The following is an 8,816-nucleotide window of genomic DNA, read 5'->3' as shown; positions in this document are numbered from 1 at the left end:
ATTCAAAATGGATCAAAGACTTAAGCATAAGACCTAACACAATAAACTGCATAGAAGAAAACATAGGTACTAAACTTATGGACCTTGGGTTCAAAGAGCATTTTATGAATTTGACTCCAAAGGCAAGGGAAGTAAAAGCCAAAATAAATGAATGGGACTATATCAAACTTAAAAGCTTCTGCACAGCAAAAGAAACCATCGACAAAATAAAGAGTCAACCAACTGAATGGGAGAAGATTTTTGCAAACAGTGCCTCCGATAAGGGGCTAATGTCCAAAATATACAAGGAACTCATGAAATTCAACAACAACAAAATAAAACCCAATTGAAAAATGGGCAGATGACCTGAAGAGACATTTCTCCAAAGAGGACATACAAATGGCAAATAGACATATGAAAAAATGCTCAACATCACTAATCATCAGAGAAATGTAAATAAAAACCACAATGAGATATCACCTTACCTCAGTCAGAATGGCTATCATCAACAAGACAAATAGTAACAAGTGCTGGAGAGGCTGTGGAGAAAAAGGAACCCTCATACACTGTTGGTGGGAATGCAGACTGCTGCAGCCATTATGGAAGGCAGTGTGGAGGTTCCTCAAAAAATTACGAATAGAATTACCATATGACCCAGCAATCCCTCTCCTGGGTATCTACCCAAAATATTTGAAAACATTTATACATAAAGACACATGTGCTCCAATGTTTATTGCAGCTTTATTTACGGTGGCCAAGACACGGAAACAACCAAAATGTCCTTTGATAGATGAATGGATAAAGAAGTTATGGTATATATACACAATGGAATACTATTCCGCGTTTAGAAAAGATGATATAGGAACATTTGTGACAACATGGATGGATCTTGAGAGTATAATGCTAAGTGAAATAAGTCAGACAGAAAAAGCAGAGAACCATGTGATTTCACTGATATGTGGTATATAAACCAAAAACAACAAAAGAACAAGACAAACAAATGAGAAACAAAAACTCATAGACACAGACAATAGTTTAGTGGTTACCAGAGGGTAAAGGGGGTGGGGGCTGGGAGATGAGGGTAAGGGGTTTCAAATATATGGTGATGGAAGGAGAACTGACTCTGGGTGGTGAACACACAATGGGATTTATAGATGATGTAATACAGAATTGTACACCTGAAATCTATGTAACTTTACTAACAATTGTCACCCCAATAAATTTTTTAAAAAATCGTGTGGTCATATTAATAGATTCAGAAAAAAGCATTTGACAAAATCCAGCATCCACTTATGATAGGAATAGAGGGAACATACCTCAACATAATAAAAGTCATATATAACAACCCAGAGCTAATATCATAATCAATGGGGAAAAGCTAAAAGCATTCCCTTTAAAATTAGGAATAAGGCAAGGATGCCCACTTTCACCACTTTTTTTCACCATTGTACTGAAAGTTCTAGCCACAGACAGAAATCAAATAATCCTGAAATTTATATGAAACCATGAAAGACCCCAAATAGCCATAGTAATCTTGAGAAAGAACAAAGCTGGAGATATCAAGCTACCTGATACCAAATTATACTAAGGCAATAGTAATAAAAACAGCCTGGTATTGGCATAAAAACAGACACATAGATCAATGGAACAGAATAGTGATCCCAGAAATAATCCATACCTATATGGTAATTTAATCTATGACAAAGGAAGCAAGAATTTACATTGGGATAAAGACAGTCTATTCAATAAAATGTACTGGGAAAACTGAACAGATACACGCAAAAAAAATGACTGGACAATCTTCTTATGCCATATACAAGCATAAACTTAAAATGGACTAAAAATTTAAATGTAAGACCTGAAACCATAAAACTCCTAGAAGAAAATATAGGAAGTAAACTCTCAGACATTACCCTTAGTAATATTTTTCACTGATATATCTCCTTGGGTAAGGGAAACAAAAGAAAAAATAAACAAATGATACTACATCAAACTAAAAAGTATTTTCACAGGAAAGGAAACCATCAACAAAACAAAAAGACATCCTACTGAATGGAAGAATACATTTGTCAATGATACATCTGACTAGGGGTTAATATCAAAAATTTATTAAAAACAAAAACAACTCATACAACTCTACAACAAAAACACAAATAATCCCTTCAAAAAAAATAGGCAGAGGAACTGAATATTCATTTCTCCAAAAAGGACATACAGATGGCCAATAGACACATGAAAAGATACTCAGTGTCACTTATCACCAGAGAAATGCAAATAAAAACCACAATGAGATATCACCTCACTCCTGTCAGAACGTCCATCATCAGTAAATCAACAAACAAGAAGTGTTGGTGAGGATGTGGAAAAAAGGGAACCCTCATGAACTGTTGGGATTGCAAATTAGTGCAGCCACGATGGAAAACAATATGGAGGTTCCTCAAAAAATTAAAAATAGAACTACCTTATGCCCCAGCAATTCAACTCCTGGATATTTATCCAAAGAAATCCAAAATATTAATTCGAAAAGATATATGCATCCTTATGTTTACTTCAATGCTATTCACAATAGCCAAGATATGGAAATAACCAAAAAGCCCATCAATAGACAATTGGATAAAGAAATTGTGGTACATTTATACAATGGAATATTACTCTACCATAAAAAAGAATGAAATCTTGCCATTAGCAACAACATGGATGGACCTAGAAGATATTATGCTAAGTGAAATAAGTCAGACTGAGAAAGACAAATACCATATGTGGAATCTAAAGAACAGAATAAATGAACAAAGAAACAGAAATAGATGAATAGATATACAAAACAAACTGATGGTTGCTAGAAGGAATGGGGGATGGGTGAGAAAGGTGAAGGGATTGGGAAGTACAAATTGGTAGTTACAAAATAATCATGGGGTTGTTAAATACAGTATGAAAAATATAGTCAATAATATTGTAAAAACTATGTATAGTGTCAGATGGGTTCTAGACTTATCGGGGGAATCACTTAATAAATTATATAAATGCCTAACCACTACACCTGAAACTAATATAAAATAATATTGAATGTCAACTATAATTTTTAAAAATATATAGTCAAGGAATGTAAAGTATAGCATAGGGAATATAGTCAGTGGTATTGTAATAGCTATGTATGGTGTCAGGTGGGTAGTATACTTTTGGGGTTATCACTTTGTGAGGTGTGTAAATGTCTAATCACTATATCGGTTTGTACACCTGAAACTAAACGTAAAAAAAAAAACTTACCAAATTGTACACTCTAAAAAATATAAATAAAATAAAATACTAACACAATTCTACATCTTCATCTAATGCAAAATTCTTGTATTCAAAAATCTGGAGTTGGTGAAATGCATCTGAGCAAACACACAAAAAGGTATAAACAGCAACCAGGAGGAAACTATTTTAACATCCATAGCAACAATTCTTTTTAAATGCAGCAGTGTCTGGGGTTTGAAGGTTCACACATATCCCTCTCCATTGCAGTTTTATAGACATCAGTGTTGAAAGCAGATGCTGTTAGTTTATTTCAGGGAGATCCCTATGCTCCTGAAAATGACAAATTTCAGCAATCCCATTTAGGCTCCCATACTCTTCTATGTTGAAAAGAAATGGATAAGGATAAAACCGTTAATAAGAAAAGCAGCAAATAACTAAGTTGATTCATCATCTTCTCTGCAGCAAGAGCTAATGAAACCATGTCCATCTTCAGAGGAAATTTCCCCAATAGACTATAGTCCTGTACTTTAGTGGAGTCCTCCTGGAGAAAGAAAATTGATTTTCTAAAACATCTTTGGTTATTACAGGGACAGAATAAAGTCACATTCTGACATGTTAACCTTCCACCACATTTCGAAGACCAGATCTCCACAAGTGGAAGAAAGGAAAACTTGGGGTCACTTCAGGTCACCTCCGCAGAAAATCCATTTAGACCTGAATTCCCCAACAACTGGTTCATTTACCACCTTTGCCTCTCCAATTATTTCACCATGGCTCTTGTGAATACGTAGTTGTAGGCCAGTCTTTGTTTCTGTGTAAATCAGAGCAGTAGTTCCTACAAAGCAATGCCTGCACATAATTTAACATGTATACCGACCCTGGCTAGTGGTCTCCCCAGAATAAGACTCCACTTCTCTATCTTTTGCATTTATGAGAAACAAAGAAATTTCCCCAATGCCTTGAGAAGTTTCAGCCATCTTGCTTCCATTACATAATCTTTTTAACAAGTTTTTGTAAAGAATTTTAAAATCAGAAAAGCTCAAGCACATTGATCTTAAAATTTCTTTTAAGTTACTGACATTTCCTTTCTCACATAATAAGTGTTGAAAGCCAATCAACAGCTAAAGAGTGTTTCTTTTTCTTTGATGTGGTCTTGTGTTTAAAAAAAATAATCTTACTGAAATTCACTTTTATAAAGTTCTACATTAAAATGTGTGAGTCACCCATACAACACCCATTCTTTCATATGCCCATTAATTGGGGAAGAGAGAGAAAAAGAGAATTTAACTTGGAAAAAATCAGCACAGCAAGCCTATCACTCAATCATTTTTAGCATTTCATTGTTCCATGGGTGTAGAAAGTCTACCGACGGGCACCATGGAGAACTAATCTACTTCATATGTGGCCCCAGAAGTTCTAACCTGATGGGTAGAGAACTCATCCTAAGATAAGAGGACATCTAGCTGCTCCATACCATTTGGGGACATCTGCAACTGCATACTGCAAGAGAAGATTTAGGGTGCTGAATTATACAGTATGGCTCACGTTATCTTAAGACAAACTACACATCCCCAAGAGGCCGTGAGAAACTGAAAGAGCGACCTGAAGGAAACAGTTTTTAACACAAGGGATTCTATAAGAAACAATGAATAAGGCCCTTCATTACACTCTAAAGAAGGAACAATAAAATGAGGAGAGTGCCCATACTCAATCTGTGTGATGATAGAAGGAAAAGTAAGGACCATTATAAAGAAGAAAAATTCCATCAAGATGAGTGATAAATTCCCAAAAACCTGTGGAAGTCAGTGACAGCAGATGGGACCCAGCAGCAGGGATGGCCACAACATCCCCCCACAACAGGGATGGCCTCAATTTTCTTACATGAGAAGTTCCAACTTCCTCAGAGCTGAAACTGAGTCCTCTTGCAATAAGACCTTGTTACACTATGAAAACCACCATCTCACATGAAGCTGTTATCCATTTGTTCCTCTGTTCCTCAGTCTATAATTTTCATGTCAAAAGTTGGCATATAAAATTTAATAAAACCTCAATTTGATTCTAATACTCAGTTTTGTGCTGTGATTTCAAAACCAGTACAAGTTCCTAGGGCCAACTTATTTCATCCTAATTTTATATATATTTTTAATATCCTACAAAATATAAAATCATTCTGCTTTCTACAAGTTAAACAAAAACTCCCTTCACACACACACACATACACACACACACATTCACACACACAATCCTGTAAAAGTTAACAAGTAAAGGGCCAATTGACATATGTTTATAAATGGAAATTTAAAGTTAACCAAAAAAAAAAAAATTAAAAACCTATAGTCAGAAAATCCATTTTGGATAATTCAATTCATAACCAGTACATTTAAATAATTTCTTAAAAACAAACATCTCATTCCATCTTTCCAGTCAATGTTACTCAATCAAATGCATCATTGAATATAAAGGATTGCATTTCTCTACACATCATGGATGTCATTGGTTTTTAAAACAGAAAACAATTTCTTGGCAGCAAATGCATAAAGTTCCATATGGCTCCTGTCTATTTTTTTTTTCTGTTGCAATTAGGATCCCTTTCCATAATAAAAACACGATGAGACTGGCAGTTTTCTGAAATCGTAGCTAGTATTTTAAAAGAACTCACTCTTGGTTTTCTATCATTAGACAGCATAAACGAGGCATAAATTGTTGATCAAAATGGCCTGTAATTTTAACTACCTTCTTAGGCAATTGTTTTTCCCTGAAAGAGAGTTAAATTTTAAGAAATCCTAATATGTGCACAGAGATGATGTATGTATTACAGAACTGTACAATTCAAAGCTATGTAATTTTACTATCCATTGTCACCGCAATACATTTTAATTTTTTTAAAAAAGAAAAGAAATCCTTCTATATAAAGGCAATGCATTATAAATTTCTCCATACTTTAGAAAATAAAATAACTTATTTTCTGTTAAAATTTGTTTAAAAATTGTGTTCAAAGGGTGTGGAAGATAAATGGGAGTTATAGAAATGTAGAAAGTAGTTTGAAAGAGACTTGAGTCTTGAGAATATAAATCAAACAAATATCATATTTAAAACTTTATTTTCAGAAAAACTTTAGAATTCCATTTTATTCCAAGATGAGGAATTTGAATATGTTTCATTGACCCAAAATTATTTCTAGTGCCATTTCCACATGCCCTACATCAGTTCTTTCTTGAATCAGCCTGATTATTCCTAAGCTGTCTTCTTCCTCATCGCTCAATCAAAGTGAGTTTTCCAACGTACCAGGGAGATACACCCCCATCTAAAACCTGCTACTGTTCTTTGTGATGTCATTCAGACTTCTGTTCAGGATATCACAATCCTCTCTTTCACTCCCTAAATCTCCTTAACTTTGTCTTCAGAAATACTGATTTCTTGAAACGTTATGGCCACAGTTCTCTTCCAGATCCTAACCACTACATTCTTAAATAATATAAATTATCATGAGAAATAACTTTATTGTGATTATTTTAATAACAATAACAAAAAGGTCACCTGCCTCAAAATCTTTTTAATGCAAAAGTAGAATAATCACAAACAATATCATATTGATAAAATCAAGTCCCATCTCAAATTTATTCAGTTATATCTCAAGTCAAGTGGATCCTAAGTGTGAATTTTATGTCCCAGAACTGCCTTATGGGTTTAAATGGGTGAGTTGTAGGATCCAGCTCTGTCCACAAGTTTGGGAAGTTCTCATCGACAATTTGTTTGGATATATTCTCTGTTCCCTTCTCTCTTTCTTCTCCTTCTGGTATGCCCATTATTCTTATATTGCTATTTCTGACGGAGTCAGAAAGTTCTTGTAGTCTCAAGTCTCTTTCTTCTTCCTTCAGTGTAATTTCCAGGTTTCTATCTTCGATGTCACTGATTCTTTCCTCCATCTGGTCAACTCTACTACCTAAGCTGACTATTTCATTCTTAATTTCTTCTATTGAGTTCTTACTCTCCAGAAATTCTATTTGGTTCTTTTTTAAAATTTCAATCTCTTTGGTAAAGAACAGTTTTAAGAGGGAAATTTATATGATTACAGGCCTATTTCAAGACACAAGAAAAATCTCAAATAAATAACCTCACGTTACACCTTAAAGAACAAGAAAAAGAAAAACAAATGAAACCAAAGGTCAGTAGAAGAAAGGAAATAATAAAAATCAGAGCAGAACTAAATGAAATAGAGAACAAAAAGACAATAGAATAAATTAATGTGACAAAAAGCTGGTTCTTTGAAAAGATTTAACAAAATTGACAAACCCTTGGCTAGGCTCACTAAGATAAACAGAGAAGAGACACTAATAAAATCAGAAAAGAAAAAGGAGAAGTTATCATAGATGCCACAGAAATACAAAGGATCATCGAAGAATACTATGAAGGACTATATGCCACCAAATTCAATAACCTAGAAGAAATGGACAAGTTCTTAGAAACATATAGCCTTCCTGGGCTGAACCATGAGAACTGGAAAATCTAAACAGACTGATCACCAGTAAGGAAATTGAATCAGTCATCCAAAACCTTCCCCAAAGCAGAAGTCTGGGACCAGATGGCTTCACTAGTGAATTCTACCAAAACTTCAAAGAGGATCTAATACCAATCCTGCTCAAACTCTTCCAAAAAATTGAAGAAGAGACAGTACTCCCTAACTCATTTTATGAGGCCAACATTACCCCAATACCAAAACCTGGTAAGGACAACAAAAAAAAAGAGAACAACAGACCAAAATCTCTGATGAATACAGATGGAAAAATCCTAAACAGAATTTTAGCAAATCGAATGTAACAATGCATTAAAAAGATTATTCATCACGACCAAGTAGGGTTCTTCCCGGGGCACAACGATGGTTCAACATACGCAAATCCATCACTGTGATACATCACATAAACAAAATAAAGGACAAAAATCATTTGATTATATCAATTGATGCAGAAAAAGCATTTGACAAGATACCACATCCATTTATGATTAGAAAACTTAATAAAATAGGTATAGAAGGAAAATGCCTTAACATAATAAGGGCCATATATGACAAACCCTCAGCTAATCTCATAATTAATGGTAAAAAACTGAAGCCCTTTGCTCTACGTTCAGGAACACGACAGCGCTGTCCTGTATCACCTCTGCTATTCAACATAGTGTTGGAAGTCCTCGCCAGAGCAATCAGGCAAGAGAAAGAAATAAAAGGCATCCAAATTGGGAATGAAGAAGTTAAATTGTCACTCTTTGCAGATGACATGATGCTACAGATAGAAAACCCTAAAGACTCCACCAAAAAGCTATTAGAAACTGTAATCAACGAATACAGTAAAGTTGCTGGCTACAAAATCAACATACAAAAGTCCATTGCATTTCTATATACTAACAATGAAATCTCAGAAAAAGAAATGCAAAAAACAATTCCTTTTGCAATTGCAGCAAAAAGAATAAAATACCTAGGAATAAACTTAACAAAGGATGTGAAGGACCTATATGCTGAAAACTATAAGACATTTTTAAAAGAAATTGAAGAAGACACAAAGAAATGGAAAGCTTTCCGTGCTCATGGATTGGAAGAATCAACATAG

This window comes from Rhinolophus ferrumequinum, chromosome 2, assembly GCF_004115265.2.
Source record: "Rhinolophus ferrumequinum isolate MPI-CBG mRhiFer1 chromosome 2, mRhiFer1_v1.p, whole genome shotgun sequence".
Lineage (NCBI taxonomy): Eukaryota > Metazoa > Chordata > Mammalia > Chiroptera > Rhinolophidae > Rhinolophus > Rhinolophus ferrumequinum.
This window is presented reverse-complemented; position numbering follows the sequence as displayed.